We start from the raw sequence: 15,512 nt of genomic DNA on the forward strand, positions 1-15,512 counted from the left end.
TGCATGGACCCTGGGAGGGGCGACTGTGGACCCACAGGCACAGGGGCCAAGGCCAGGTGGAGCCCGAGAGTCTGGCCCGCAAAGGCACTTCACGGGCCCTCGGCGAGGCACGGCTACGACCGCCCACCATGGAGCGCCCTGCTCCGCGAGGAAGAATCCTGGGCATGACAAGGTCCTGTGCGGGAGCACCGTGCTCCCCCACGTTGAAACCTCTCCACGCAGTCCCCTCTCGGACACCTATCGCTGCCCGGACAACTCCGAGGACAGAGAAGCCAGGACGGAAGCTGCACAGAGGAGACGATCCACGACACGCACGCGTGTGCATGCACGCGCTGACCCTACCCTTGGCTTTCCCTTCCCGCCAAGGCCGTCGGCCACCTGCATATCTGGACCTCAGGGCAGGGGGCACGGGAGGAGGTGGTGGAAATCCTCATGGCCCCATTCTGGGTGCAGGGGACACGGAGAGCGGCCGCCAGCCGCGTCCTCCAACCTCTATTCCTTCGACCCCATCACCACTGCCACTCACCTCTCCTCACCAATCACAAAAGCAACTCCCACGGGTGCCTGAGGCCCCGGCCTCGGGTCCTCATCAGCGAAAGCAGGGCCGTCTCCTGCCCTCAGACACAGGCCGCGAGGGGCCCCGTCGTAAGGTCCACCGGGGCAAAACACGCCCGCCCTATCGGCTCACCAAGCCTAGGCCTCCTGCACACTCCCCACTGCTACCGCACGCACGCCTCCATTCAGGACCACCGCCTCACCGGACAGGGGCCATTCAGCCAGGGACCGACTCTCCTCCCGTGCCCTCACACATCCAACTGGGGGAATGTCCCTCTCGCCCACAAGATGGGAGACCCTGAGCCGCTGAAGGCCTGGCAGCTGCAGCACATGTGAACCAGTGGAGCTGTCCCTCACTCCTGCAGTCCCCGCTCCAGGCAACGTGCTGGACCTCAGTTCCGATGAGAACGACGGTAGTGAGTTTTCACTCATTTTGTTCAGCTTTTCCAAGGAATGTTTTTATGGGGGAGTCATCATCGATCCAAGCACACTCGAGGCCGCTGGACGGTGGGCAGCGCACGCTGGGCAGTGGGCGAGCCGATGGCCTCAGACGCCTCCGGCGCCCTGGAGCACCCAGGCTCGCGCCACCGAGCAGCAGCAACACACAGTCTGCTCCAGCGGTGCACCCGGGCGTGCCAGGGGTGGCCTGCGGAGAAGTAGGACCGGGCAGGCCTGCGAAACCCTAAAGACCCCATCAACGGGCTGGGCACAGGAAAGCTTACCGTCCTGAGCGGTCCTCCAGCCTCGGGCGCCCCACCGGACGCACAGATTCCAGGACTCCCAAACGCCTCCGCTCCTCGGGGGAAACCCAGGTGTTCCTTCCTTCCCCGCAGACGGCACGCCTACCAGGGCAACTCCCCCTGAGAAGTGTAGAGACAGATCACATGCACGCTTGAGAAAAGGGCCCAGGGACACTGGTCGAATCCTTCAGTGCCAAAGCGTCCCGCCGGGTCAACTCTCGCATCTGCTTCCCATCTCCTCGCACTAGATCTCTTCATCTCACTGAACACGTGTCCCTCCTGCTAGATCCCTGTGCAGCACGTGGGGGGACTCGGGTCCGTGCGAGCCTGTGCGTCGCTTCCTAGGGTGCACGTGTGGACCTCCACACCTTCACGAGCCCCTCGGTCACTGCGTATGGCTCCCAGGCCTCCCACACCCCTCTGCAGACCTACTGCTCACGAACAGGCCTTCTCTCCAATGGACGTCACCTCTGACCCCTCCCTCACCGTCGCTCAGACAGTCCAGATGCTCCTTCTCTAACAGCCTCACGTGTGGTAAAAGCACACACCAACTGCCTGTGCACGCTCCTCCTCACCTGGGCTCCCAAGTCCACGGGGAGATACTGTCTCCGAGAGCCCCCCGGGGCAAAGCCCACTTGGCTGACAACCAACCACCCACAGCTGCACAAACCACCGCTACAACAGCCCGTGTGCACGTCTCTCGGGGACACGGCCTCAAGGGCAGAGCCGGACCACCCCTGGGGCTCAGGCTTCTTCACACCACCGGCGTCCTCCGGTCAGCTACCTCCGCGGGCCCTCGCTCAGCCGACAGAAAGACCAAACGGACTGGGTCGTCTTCAAGGACGACCCACGTCCCTCACCCTGCAGCACTCAGGGCACACTCGCACCCGTAGGCCTTCTCAGCCCTTGCCCCTGTGCAAAGTGGTGGTCAGTCACACAGCACAGCTGACCCAATCCTCACCCCCATGCCAGCAACCCAACACTCCCGAGACACGACCTCAACGACAACGTGCACGTCTTCTACCTCAGCTGGAGGACGACAGGGGCCCATCGTCTCAACCTTCCCTGAGCCCACCCCACGAAATCCAACCTTTCTTCCCCAAAGTGCCACACTACCAACGACAGCGGGCTAGGAGAGCGACAGCGGCATAACCACCCAAACTCAAAGGGGACCCCAACAGGTCACACCTGAAGCACTAGGACATGCCCACGCATCCACGGACCAGAGAAGCTCTCTCCGGGACGCCTTCCATGACACTGCACTGGAGGTGCCTGCGCTGTGCCAACCGCTCTCCGAGGATGAACATGGCCGTGGGCGGGCCCAGTGAGAGACACCCGTGCCAGTGGATCGCAACTGCCACCCTCCATGCATGGACCCTGGGAGGGGCGACTGTGGACCCACAGGCACAGGGGCCAAGGCCAGGTGGAGCCCGAGAGTCTGGCCCGCAAAGGCACTTCACGGGCCCTCGGCGAGGCACGGCTACGACCGCCCACCATGGAGCGCCCTGCTCCGCGAGGAAGAATCCTGGGCATGACAAGGTCCTGTGCGGGAGCACCGTGCTCCCCCACGTTGAAACCTCTCCACGCAGTCCCCTCTCGGACACCTATCGCTGCCCGGACAACTCCGAGGACAGAGAAGCCAGGACGGAAGCTGCACAGAGGAGACGATCCACGACACGCACGCGTGTGCATGCACGCGCTGACCCTACCCTTGGCTTTCCCTTCCCGCCGAGGCCGTCGGCCACCTGCATATCTGGACCTCAGGGCAGGGGGCACGGGAGGAGGTGGTGGAAATCCTCATGGCCCCATTCTGGGTGCAGGGGACGCGGAGAGCGGCCGCCAGCCGCGTCCCCCAACCTCTATTCCTTCGACCCCATCACCACTGCCACTCACCTCTCCTCACCAATCACAAAAGCAACTCCCACGGGTGCCTGAGGCCCCGGCCTCGGGTCCTCATCAGCGAAAGCAGGGCCGTCTCCTGCCCTCAGACACAGGCCGCGAGGGGCCCCGTCGTAAGGTCCACCGGGGCAAAACACGCCCGCCCTATCGGCTCACCAAGCCTAGGCCTCCTGCACACTCCCCACTGCTACCGCACGCACGCCTCCATTCAGGACCACCGCCTCACCGGACAGGGGCCATTCAGCCAGGGACCGACTCTCCTCCCGTGCCCTCACACATCCAACTGGGGGAATGTCCCTCTCGCCCACAAGATGGGAGACCCTGCGCTGCTGAAGGCCCGGCAGCTGCAGCACATGTGAACCAGTGGAGCTGTCCCTCACTCCTGCAGTCCCCGCTCCAGGCAACGTGCTGGACCTCAGTTCCGATGAGAACGACGGTAGTGAGTTTTCACTCATTTTGTTCAGCTTTTCCAAGGAATGTTTTTATGGGGGAGTCATCATCGATCCAAGCACACTCGAGGCCGCTGGACGGTGGGCAGCGCCCGCTGGGCAGTGGGCGAGCCGATGGCCTCAGACGTCTCCGGCGCCCTGGAGCACCCAGGCTCGCGCCACCGAGCAGCAGCAACACACAGTCTGCTCGAGCGGTGCACCCGGGCGTGCCACGGGTGGCCTGCGGAGAAGTAGGACCGGGCAGGCCTGCGAAACCCTAAAGACCCCATCAACGGGCTGGGCACAGGAAAGCTTACCGTCCTGAGCGGTCCTCCAGCCTCGGGCGCCCCACCGGACGCACAGATTCCAGGACTCCCAAACGCCTCCGCTCCTCGGGGGAAACCCAGGTGTTCCTTCCTTCCCCGCAGACGGGACGCCTACCAGGGCAACTCCCCCTGAGAAGTGTAGAGACAGATCACATGCACGCTTGAGAAAAGGGCCCAGGGACACTGGTCGAATCCTTCAGTGCCAAAGCGTCCCGCCGGGTCAACTCTCGCATCTGCTTCCCATCTCCTCGCACTAGATCTCTTCATCTCACTGAACACGTGTCCCTCCTGCTAGATCCCTGTGCAGCACGTGGGGGGACTCGGGTCCGTGCGAGCCTGTGCGTCGCTTCCTAGGGTGCACGTGTGGACCTCCACACCTTCACGAGCCCCTCGGTCACTGCGTATGGCTCCCAGGCCTCCCACACCCCTCTGCAGACCTACTGCTCACGAACAGGCCTTCTCTCCAATGGACGTCACCTCTGACCCCTCCCTCACCGTCGCTCAGACAGTCCAGATGCTCCTTCTCTAACAGCCTCACGTGTGGTAAAAGCACACACCAACTGCCTGTGCACGCTCCTCCTCACCTGGGCTCCCAAGTCCACGGGGAGATACTGTCTCCGAGAGCCCCCCGGGGCAAAGCCCACTTGGCTGACAACCAACCACCCACAGCTGCACAAACCACCGCTACAACAGCCCGTGTGCACGTCTCTCGGGGACACGGCCTCAAGGGCAGAGCCGGACCACCCCTGGGGCTCAGGCTTCTTCACACCACCGGCGTCCTCCGGTCAGCTACCTCCGCGGGCCCTCGCTCAGCCGACAGAAAGACCAAACGGACTGGGTCGTCTTCAAGGACGACCCACGTCCCTCACCCTGCAGCACTCAGGGCACACTCGCACCCGTAGGCCTTCTCAGCACTTGCCCCTGTGCAAAGTGGTGGTCAGTCACACAGCACAGCTGACCCAATCCTCACCCCCATGCCAGCAACCCAACACTCCCGAGACACGACCTCAACGACAACGTGCACGTCTTCTACCTCAGCTGGAGGACGACAGGGGCCCATCGTCTCAACCTTCCCTGAGCCCACCCCACGAAATCCAACCTTTCATCCCCAAAGTGCCACACTACCAACGACAGCGGGCTAGGAGAGCGACAGCGGCATAACCACCCAAACTCAAAGGGGACCCCAACAGGTCACACCTGAAGCACTAGGACATGCCCACGCATCCACGGACCGGAGAAGCTCTCTCCGGGACGCCTTCCATGACACTGCACTGGAGGTGCCTGCGCTGTGCCAACCGCTCTCCGAGGATGAACATGGCCGTGGGCGGGCCCAGTGAGAGACACCCGTGCCAGTGGATCGCAACTGCCACCCTCCATGCATGGACCCTGGGAGGGGCGACTGTGGACCCACAGGCACAGGGGCCAAGGCCAGGTGGAGCCCGAGAGTCTGGCCCGCAAAGGCACTTCACGGGCCCTCGGCGAGGCACGGCTACGACCGCCCACCATGGAGCGCCCTGCTCCGCGAGGAAGAATCCTGGGCATGACAAGGTCCTGTGCGGGAGCACCGTGCTCCCCCACGTTGAAACCTCTCCTCGCAGTCCCCTCTCGGACACCTATCGCTGCCCGGACAACTCCGAGGACAGAGAAGCCAGGACGGAAGCTGCACAGAGGAGACGATCCACGACACGCACGCATGTGCATGCACGCGCTGACCCTACCCTTGGCTTTCCCTTCCCGCCGAGGCCGTCGGCCACCTGCATATCTGGACCTCAGGGCAGGGGGCACGGGAGGAGGTGGTGGAAATCCTCATGGCCCCATTCTGGGTGCAGGGGACACGGAGAGCGGCCGCCAGCCGCGTCCCCCAACCTCTATTCCTTCGACCCCATCACCACCGCCACTCACCTCTCCTCACCAATCACAAAAGCAACTCCCACGGGTGCCTGAGGCCCCGGCCTCGGGTCCTCATCAGCGAAAGCAGGGCCGTCTCCTGCCCTCAGACACAGGCCGCGAGGGGCCCCATCGTAAGGTCCACCGGGGCAAAACACGCCCGCCCTATCGGCTCACCAAGCCTAGGCCTCCTGCACACTCCCCACTGCTACCGCACGCACGCCTCCATTCAGGACCACCGCCTCACCGGACAGGGGCCATTCAGCCAGGGACCGACTCTCCTCCCGTGCCCTCACACATCCAACTGGGGGAATGTCCCTCTCGCCCACAAGATGGAGACCCTGCGCTGCTGAAGGCCTGGCAGCTGCAGCACATGTGAACCAGTGGAGCTGTCCCTCACTCCTGCAGTCCCCGCTCCAGGCAACGTGCTGGACCTCAGTTCCGATGAGAACGACGGTAGTGAGTTTTCACGCATTTTGTTCAGCTTTTCCAAGGAATGTTTTTATGGGGGAGTCATCATCGATCCAAGCACACTCGAGGCCGCTGGACGGTGGGCAGCGCACGCTGGGCAGTGGGCGAGCCGATGGCCTCAGACGCCTCCGGCGCCCTGGAGCACCCTGGCTCGCGCCACCGAGCAGCAGCAACACACAGTCTGCTCGAGCGGTGCACCCGGGCGTGCCACGGGTGGCCTGCGGAGAAGTAGGACCGGGCAGGCCTGCGAAACCCTAAAGACCCCATCAACGGGCTGGGCACAGGAAAGCTTACCGTCCTGAGCGGTCCTCCAGCCTCGGGCGCCCCACCGGACGCACAGATTCCAGGACTCCCAAACGCCTCCGCTCCTCGGGGGAAACCCAGGTGTTCCTTCCTTCCCCGCAGACGGCACGCCTACCAGGGCAACACCCCCTGAGAAGTGTAGAGACAGATCACATGCACGCTTGAGAAAAGGGCCCAGGGACACTGGTCGAATCCTTCAGTGCCAAAGCGTCCCGCCGGGTCAACTCTCGCATCTGCTTCCCATCTCCTCGCACTAGATCTCTTCATCTCACTGAACACGTGTCCCTCCTGCTAGATCCCTGTGCAGCACGTGGGGGGACTCGGGTCCGTGCGAGCCTGTGCGTCGCTTCCTAGGGTGCACGTGTGGACCTCCACACCTTCACGAGCCCCTCGGTCACTGCGTATGGCTCCCAGGCCTCCCACACCCCTCTGCAGACCTACTGCTCACGAACAGGCCTTCTCTCCAATGGACGTCACCTCTGACCCCTCCCTCACCGTCGCTCAGACAGTCCAGATGCTCCTTCTCTAACAGCCTCACGTGTGGTAAAAGCACACACCAACTGCCTGTGCACGCTCCTCCTCACCTGGGCTCCCAAGTCCACGGGGAGATACTGTCTCCGAGAGCCCCCCGGGGCAAAGCCCACTTGGCTGACAACCAACCACCCACAGCTGCACAAACCACCGCTACAACAGCCCGTGTGCACGTCTCTCGGGGACACGGCCTCAAGGGCAGAGCCGGACCACCCCTGGGGCTCAGGCTTCTTCACACCACCGGCGTCCTCCAGTCAGCTACCTCCGCGGGCCCTCGCTCAGCCGACAGAAAGACCAAACGGACTGGGTCGTCTTCAAGGACGACCCACGTCCCTCACCCTGCAGCACTCAGGGCACACTCGCACCCGTAGGCCTTCTCAGCCCTTGCCCCTGTGCAAAGTGGTGGTCAGTCACACAGCACAGCTGACCCAATCCTCACCCCCATGCCAGCAACCCAACACTCCCGAGACACGACCTCAACGACAACGTGCACGTCTTCTACCTCAGCTGGAGGACGACAGGGGCCCATCGTCTCAACCTTCCCTGAGCCCACCCCACGAAATCCAACCTTTCTTCCCCAAAGTGCCACACTACCAACGACAGCGGGCTAGGAGAGCGACAGCGGCATAACCACCCAAACTCAAAGGGGACCCCAACAGGTCACACCTGAAGCACTAGGACATGCCCACGCATCCACGGACCGGAGAAGCTCTCTCCGGGACGCCTTCCATGACACTGCACTGGAGGTGCCTGCGCTGTGCCAACCGCTCTCCGAGGATGAACATGGCCGTGGGCGGGCCCAGTGAGAGACACCCGTGCCAGTGGATCGCAACTGCCACCCTCCATGCATGGACCCTGGGAGGGGCGACTGTGGACCCACAGGCACAGGGGCCAAGGCCAGGTGGAGCCCGAGAGTCTGGCCCGCAAAGGCACTTCACGGGCCCTCGGCGAGGCACGGCTACGACCGCCCACCATGGAGCGCCCTGCTCCGCGAGGAAGAATCCTGGGCATGACAAGGTCCTGTGCGGGAGCACCGTGCTCCCCCACGTTGAAACCTCTCCACGCAGTCCCCTCTCGGACACCTATCGCTGCCCGGACAACTCCGAGGACAGAGAAGCCAGGACGGAAGCTGCACAGAGGAGACGATCCACGACACGCACGCGTGTGCATGCACGCGCTGACCCTACCCTTGGCTTTCCCTTCCCGCCGAGGCCGTCGGCCACCTGCATATCTGGACCTCAGGGCAGGGGGCACGGGAGGAGGTGGTGGAAATCCTCATGGCCCCATTCTGGGTGCAGGGGACACGGAGAGCGGCCGCCAGCCGCGTCCCCCAACCTCTATTCCTTCGACCCCATCACCACTGCCACTCACCTCTCCTCACCAATCACAAAAGCAACTCCCACGGGTGCCTGAGGCCCCGGCCTCGGGTCCTCATCAGCGAAAGCAGGGCCGTCTCCTGCCCTCAGACACAGGCCGCGAGGGGCCCCGTCGTAAGGTCCACCGGGGCAAAACACGCCCGCCCTATCGGCTCACCAAGCCTAGGCCTCCTGCACACTCCCCACTGCTACCGCACGCACGCCTCCATTCAGGACCACCGCCTCACCGGACAGGGGCCATTCAGCCAGGGACCGACTCTCCTCCCGTGCCCTCACACATCCAACTGGGGGAATGTCCCTCTCGCCCACAAGATGGGAGACCCTGCGCTGCTGAAGGCCCGGCAGCTGCAGCACATGTGAACCAGTGGAGCTGTCCCTCACTCCTGCAGTCCCCGCTCCAGGCAACGTGCTGGACCTCAGTTCCGATGAGAACGACGGTAGTGAGTTTTCACTCATTTTGTTCAGCTTTTCCAAGGAATGTTTTTATGGGGGAGTCATCATCGATCCAAGCACACTCGAGGCCGCTGGACGGTGGGCAGCGCACGCTGGGCAGTGGGCGAGCCGATGGCCTCAGACGTCTCCGGCGCCCTGGAGCACCCAGGCTCGCGCCACCGAGCAGCAGCAACACACAGTCTGCTCGAGCGGTGCACCCGGGCGTGCCACGGGTGGCCTGCGGAGAAGTAGGACCGGGCAGGCCTGCGAAACCCTAAAGACCCCATCAACGGGCTGGGCACAGGAAAGCTTACCGTCCTGAGCGGTCCTCCAGCCTCGGGCGCCCCACCGGACGCACAGATTCCAGGACTCCCAAACGCCTCCGCTCCTCGGGGGAAACCCAGGTGTTCCTTCCTTCCCCGCAGACGGGACGCCTACCAGGGCAACTCCCCCTGAGAAGTGTAGAGACAGATCACATGCACGCTTGAGAAAAGGGCCCAGGGACACTGGTCGAATCCTTCAGTGCCAAAGCGTCCCGCCGGGTCAACTCTCGCATCTGCTTCCCATCTCCTCGCACTAGATCTCTTCATCTCACTGAACACGTGTCCCTCCTGCTAGATCCCTGTGCAGCACGTGGGGGGACTCGGGTCCGTGCGAGCCTGTGCGTCGCTTCCTAGGGTGCACGTGTGGACCTCCACACCTTCACGAGCCCCTCGGTCACTGCGTATGGCTCCCAGGCCTCCCACACCCCTCTGCAGACCTACTGCTCACGAACAGGCCTTCTCTCCAATGGACGTCACCTCTGACCCCTCCCTCACCGTCGCTCAGACAGTCCAGATGCTCCTTCTCTAACAGCCTCACGTGTGGTAAAAGCACACACCAACTGCCTGTGCACGCTCCTCCTCACCTGGGCTCCCAAGTCCACAGGGAGATACTGTCTCCGAGAGCCCCCCGGGGCAAAGCCCACTTGGCTGACAACCAACCACCCACAGCTGCACAAACCACCGCTACAACAGCCCGTGTGCACGTCTCTCGGGGACACGGCCTCAAGGGCAGAGCCGGACCACCCCTGGGGCTCAGGCTTCTTCACACCACCGGCGTCCTCCGGTCAGCTACCTCCGCGGGCCCTCGCTCAGCCGACAGAAAGACCAAACGGACTGGGTCGTCTTCAAGGACGACCCACGTCCCTCACCCTGCAGCACTCAGGGCACACTCGCACCCGTAGGCCTTCTCAGCACTTGCCCCTGTGCAAAGTGGTGGTCAGTCACACAGCACAGCTGACCCAATCCTCACCCCCATGCCAGCAACCCAACACTCCCGAGACACGACCTCAACGACAACGTGCACGTCTTCTACCTCAGCTGGAGGACGACAGGGGCCCATCGTCTCAACCTTCCCTGAGCCCACCCCACGAAATCCAACCTTTCTTCCCCAAAGTGCCACACTACCAACGACAGCGGGCTAGGAGAGCGACAGCGGCATAACCACCCAAACTCAAAGGGGACCCCAACAGGTCACACCTGAAGCACTAGGACATGCCCACGCATCCACGGACCGGAGAAGCTCTCTCCGGGACGCCTTCCATGACACTGCACTGGAGGTGCCTGCGCTGTGCCAACCGCTCTCCGAGGATGAACATGGCCGTGGGCGGGCCCAGTGAGAGACACCCGTGCCAGTGGATCGCAACTGCCACCCTCCATGCATGGACCCTGGGAGGGGCGACTGTGGACCCACAGGCACAGGGGCCAAGGCCAGATGGAGCCCGAGAGTCTGGCCCGCAAAGGCACTTCACGGGCCCTCGGCGAGGCACGGCTACGACCGCCCACCATGGAGCGCCCTGCTCCGCGAGGAAGAATCCTGGGCATGACAAGGTCCTGTGCGGGAGCACCGTGCTCCCCCACGTTGAAACCTCTCCTCGCAGTCCCCTCTCGGACACCTATCGCTGCCCGGACAACTCCGAGGACAGAGAAGCCAGGACGGAAGCTGCACAGAGGAGACGATCCACGACACGCACGCGTGTGCATGCACGCGCTGACCCTACCCTTGGCTTTCCCTTCCCGCCGAGGCCGTCGGCCACCTGCATATCTGGACCTCAGGGCAGGGGGCACGGGAGGAGGTGGTGGAAATCCTCATGGCCCCATTCTGGGTGCAGGGGACACGGAGAGCGGCCGCCAGCCGCGTCCCCCAACCTCTATTCCTTCGACCCCATCACCACCGCCACTCACCTCTCCTCACCAATCACAAAAGCAACTCCCACGGGTGCCTGAGGCCCCGGCCTCGGGTCCTCATCAGCGAAAGCAGGGCCGTCTCCTGCCCTCAGACACAGGCCACGAGGGGCCCCATCGTAAGGTCCACCGGGGCAAAACACGCCCGCCCTATCGGCTCACCAAGCCTAGGCCTCCTGCACACTCCCCACTGCTACCGCACGCACGCCTCCATTCAGGACCACCGCCTCACCGGACAGGGGCCATTCAGCCAGGGACCGACTCTCCTCCCGTGCCCTCACACATCCAACTGGGGGAATGTCCCTCTCGCCCACAAGATGGGAGACCCTGCGCTGCTGAAGGCCTGGCAGCTGCAGCACATGTGAACCAGTGGAGCTGTCCCTCACTCCTGCAGTCCCCGCTCCAGGCAACGTGCTGGACCTCAGTTCCGATGAGAACGACGGTAGTGAGTTTTCACGCATTTTGTTCAGCTTTTCCAAGGAATGTTTTTATGGGGGAGTCATCATCGATCCAAGCACACTCGAGGCCGCTGGACGGTGGGCAGCGCACGCTGGGCAGTGGGCGAGCCGATGGCCTCAGACGCCTCCGGCGCCCTGGAGCACCCTGGCTCGCGCCACCGAGCAGCAGCAACACACAGTCTGCTCGAGCGGTGCACCCGGGCGTGCCACGGGTGGCCTGCGGAGAAGTAGGACCGGGCAGGCCTGCGAAACCCTAAAGACCCCATCAACGGGCTGGGCACAGGAAAGCTTACCGTCCTGAGCGGTCCTCCAGCCTCGGGCGCCCCACCAGACGCACAGATTCCAGGACTCCCAAACGCCTCCGCTCCTCGGGGGAAACCCAGGTGTTCCTTCCTTCCCCGCAGACGGCACGCCTACCAGGGCAACTCCCCCTGAGAAGTGTAGAGACAGATCACATGCACGCTTGAGAAAAGGGCCCAGGGACACTGGTCGAATCCTTCAGTGCCAAAGCGTCCCGCCGGGTCAACTCTCGCATCTGCTTCCCATCTCCTCGCACTAGATCTCTTCATCTCACTGAACACGTGTCCCTCCTGCTAGATCCCTGTGCAGCACGTGGGGGGACTCGGGTCCGTGCGAGCCTGTGCGTCGCTTCCTAGGGTGCACGTGTGGACCTCCACACCTTCACGAGCCCCTCGGTCACTGCGTATGGCTCCCAGGCCTCCCACACCCCTCTGCAGACCTACTGCTCACGAACAGGCCTTCTCTCCAATGGACGTCACCTCTGACCCCTCCCTCACCGTCGCTCAGACAGTCCAGATGCTCCTTCTCTAACAGCCTCACGTGTGGTAAAAGCACACACCAACTGCCTGTGCACGCTCCTCCTCACCTGGGCTCCCAAGTCCACGGGGAGATACTGTCTCCGAGAGCCCCCCGGGGCAAAGCCCACTTGGCTGACAACCAACCACCCACAGCTGCACAAACCACCGCTACAACAGCCCGTGTGCACGTCTCTCGGGGACACGGCCTCAAGGGCAGAGCCGGACCACCCCTGGGGCTCAGGCTTCTTCACACCACCGGCGTCCTCTGGTCAGCTACCTCCGCGGGCCCTCGCTCAGCCGACAGAAAGACCAAACGGACTGGGTCGTCTTCAAGGACGACCCACGTCCCTCACCCTGCAGCACTCAGGGCACACTCGCACCCGTAGGCCTTCTCAGCACTTGCCCCTGTGCAAAGTGGTGGTCAGTCACACAGCACAGCTGACCCAATCCTCACCCCCATGCCAGCAACCCAACACTCCCGAGACACGACCTCAACGACAACGTGCACGTCTTCTACCTCAGCTGGAGGATGACAGGGGCCCATCGTCTCAACCTTCCCTGAGCCCACCCCACGAAATCCAACCTTTCATCCCCAAAGTGCCACACTACCAACGACAGCGGGCTAGGAGAGCGACAGCGGCATAACCACCCAAACTCAAAGGGGACCCCAGCAGGTCACACCTGAAGCACTAGGACATGCCCACGCATCCACGGACCGGAGAAGCTCTCTCCGGGACGCCTTCCATGACACTGCACTGGAGGTGCCTGCGCTGTGCCAACCGCTCTCCGAGGATGAACATGGCCGTGGGCGGGCCCAGTGAGAGACACCCGTGCCAGTGGATCGCAACTGCCACCCTCCATGCATGGACCCTGGGAGGGGCGACTGTGGACCCACAGGCACAGGGGCCAAGGCCAGGTGGAGCCCGAGAGTCTGGCCCGCAAAGGCACTTCACGGGCCCTCGGCGAGGCACGGCTACGACCGCCCACCATGGAGCGCCCTGCTCCGCGAGGAAGAATCCTGGGCATGACAAGGTCCTGTGCGGGAGCACCGTGCTCCCCCACGTTGAAACCTCTCCTCGCAGTCCCCTCTCGGACACCTATCGCTGCCCGGACAACTCCGAGGACAGAGAAGCCAGGACGGAAGCTGCACAGAGGAGACGATCCACGACACGCACGCGTGTGCATGCACGCGCTGACCCTACCCTTGGCTTTCCCTTCCCGCCGAGGCCATCGGCCACCTGCATATCTGGACCTCAGGGCAGGGGGCACGGGAGGAGGTGGTGGAAATCCTCATGGCCCCATTCTGGGTGCAGGGGACACGGAGAGCCGCCGCCAGCCGCGTCCCCCAACCTCTATTCCTTCGACCCCATCACCACTGCCACTCACCTCTCCTCACCAATCACAAAAGCAACTCCCACGGGTGCCTGAGGCCCCGGCCTCGGGTCCTCATCAGCGAAAGCAGGGCCGTCTCCTGCCCTCAGACACAGGCCGTGAGGGGCCCCGTCGTAAGGTCCACCGGGGCAAAACACGCCCGTCCTATCGGCTCACCAAGCCTAGGCCTCCTGCACACTCCCCACTGCTACCGCACGCACGCTTCCATTCAGGACCACCGCCTCACCGGACAGGGGCCATTCAGCCAGGGACCGACTCTCCTCCCGTGCCCTCACACATCCAACTGGGGGAATGTCCCTCTCGCCCACAAGATGGGAGACCCTGCGCTGCTGAAGGCCTGGAAGCTGCAGCACATGTGAACCAGTGGAGCTGTCCCTCACTCCTGCAGTCCCCGCTCCAGGCAACGTGCTGGACCTCAGTTCCGATGAGAACGACGGTAGTGAGTTTTCACTCATTTTGTTCAGCTTTTCCAAGGAATGTTTTTATGGGGGAGTCATCATCGATCCAAGCACACTCGAGGCCGCTGGACGGTGGGCAGCGCACGCTGGGCAGTGGGCGAGCCGATGGCCTCTGACGCCTCCGGCGCCCTGGAGCACCCAGGCTCGCGCCACCGAGCAGCAGCAACACACAGTCTGCTCGAGCGGTGCACCCGGGCGTGCCACGGGTGGCCTGCGGAGAAGTAGGACCGGGCAGGCCTGCGAAACCCTAAAGACCCCATCAACGGGCTGGGCACAGGAAAGCTTACCGTCCTGAGCGGTCCTCCAGCCTCGGGCGCCCCACCGGACGCACAGATTCCAGGACTCCCAAACACCTCCGCTCCTCGGGGGAAACCCAGGTGTTCCTTCCTTCCCCGCAGACGGCACGCCTACCAGGGCAACTCCCCCTGAGAAGTGTAGAGACAGATCACATGCACGCTTGAGAAAAGGGCCCAGGGACACTGGTCGAATCCTTCAGTGCCAAAGCGTCCCGCCGGGTCAACTCTCGCATCTGCTTCCCATCTCCTCGCACTAGATCTCTTCATCTCACTGAACACGTGTCCCTCCTGCTAGATCCCTGTGCAGCACGTGGGGGGACTCGGGTCCGTGCGAGCCTGTGCGTCGCTTCCTAGGGTGCACGTGTGGACCTCCACACCTTCACGAGCCCCTCGGTCACTGCGTATGGCTCCCAGGCCTCCCACACCCCTCTGCAGACCTACTGCTCACGAACAGGCCTTCTCTCCAATGGACGTCACCTCTGACCCCTCCCTCACCGTCGCTCAGACAGTCCAGATGCTCCTTCTCTAACAGCCTCACGTGTGGTAAAAGCACACACCAACTGCCTGTGCACGCTCCTCCTCACCTGGGCTCCCAAGTCCACGGGGAGATACTGTCTCCGAGAGCCCCCCGGGGCAAAGCCCACTTGGCTGACAACCAACCACCCACAGCTGCACAAACCACCGCTACAACAGCCCGTGTGCACGTCTCTCGGGGACACGGCCTCAAGGGCAGAGCCGGACCACCCCTGGGGCTCAGGCTTCTTCACACCACCGGCGTCCTCCGGTCAGCTACCTCCGCGGGCCCTCGCTCAGCCGACAGAAAGACCAAACGGACTGGGTCGTCTTCAAGGACGACCCACGTCCCTCACCCTGCAGCACTCAGGGCACACTCGCACCCGTAGGCCTTCTCAGCACTT

The 15,512-nt window shown here is 63.5% G+C and overlaps 6 non-coding genes across 6 annotated transcripts; all 6 read right to left on the bottom strand.

Moving 5' to 3' along the window:
* Window positions 1-942: 942 nt before the first annotated feature.
* Window positions 943-1,038, bottom strand: LOC134374228 (small nucleolar RNA SNORD116). Its single transcript, XR_010023096.1, has one exon. It is a non-coding gene; the product is annotated as a small nucleolar RNA SNORD116 (small nucleolar RNA).
* A 2,566-nt stretch (window positions 1,039-3,604) lies between these two features.
* On the bottom strand, window positions 3,605-3,700 carry LOC134374229 (small nucleolar RNA SNORD116). Its single transcript, XR_010023097.1, has one exon. It is a non-coding gene; the product is annotated as a small nucleolar RNA SNORD116 (small nucleolar RNA).
* Window positions 3,701-6,265: 2,565 nt separating this feature from the next.
* On the bottom strand, window positions 6,266-6,361 carry LOC134374317 (small nucleolar RNA SNORD116). The gene has a single exon (XR_010023183.1). It is a non-coding gene; the product is annotated as a small nucleolar RNA SNORD116 (small nucleolar RNA).
* A 2,566-nt stretch (window positions 6,362-8,927) lies between these two features.
* LOC134374230 (small nucleolar RNA SNORD116) lies at window positions 8,928-9,023 on the bottom strand. Its single transcript, XR_010023098.1, has one exon. It is a non-coding gene; the product is annotated as a small nucleolar RNA SNORD116 (small nucleolar RNA).
* Window positions 9,024-11,589: 2,566 nt separating this feature from the next.
* On the bottom strand, window positions 11,590-11,685 carry LOC134374318 (small nucleolar RNA SNORD116). The gene has a single exon (XR_010023184.1). It is a non-coding gene; the product is annotated as a small nucleolar RNA SNORD116 (small nucleolar RNA).
* Window positions 11,686-14,251: 2,566 nt separating this feature from the next.
* LOC134374231 (small nucleolar RNA SNORD116) lies at window positions 14,252-14,347 on the bottom strand. The gene has a single exon (XR_010023099.1). It is a non-coding gene; the product is annotated as a small nucleolar RNA SNORD116 (small nucleolar RNA).
* Window positions 14,348-15,512: the final 1,165 nt, after the last annotated feature.

This window comes from Cynocephalus volans, chromosome 3, assembly GCF_027409185.1.
Source record: "Cynocephalus volans isolate mCynVol1 chromosome 3, mCynVol1.pri, whole genome shotgun sequence".
NCBI lineage: Eukaryota > Metazoa > Chordata > Mammalia > Dermoptera > Cynocephalidae > Cynocephalus > Cynocephalus volans.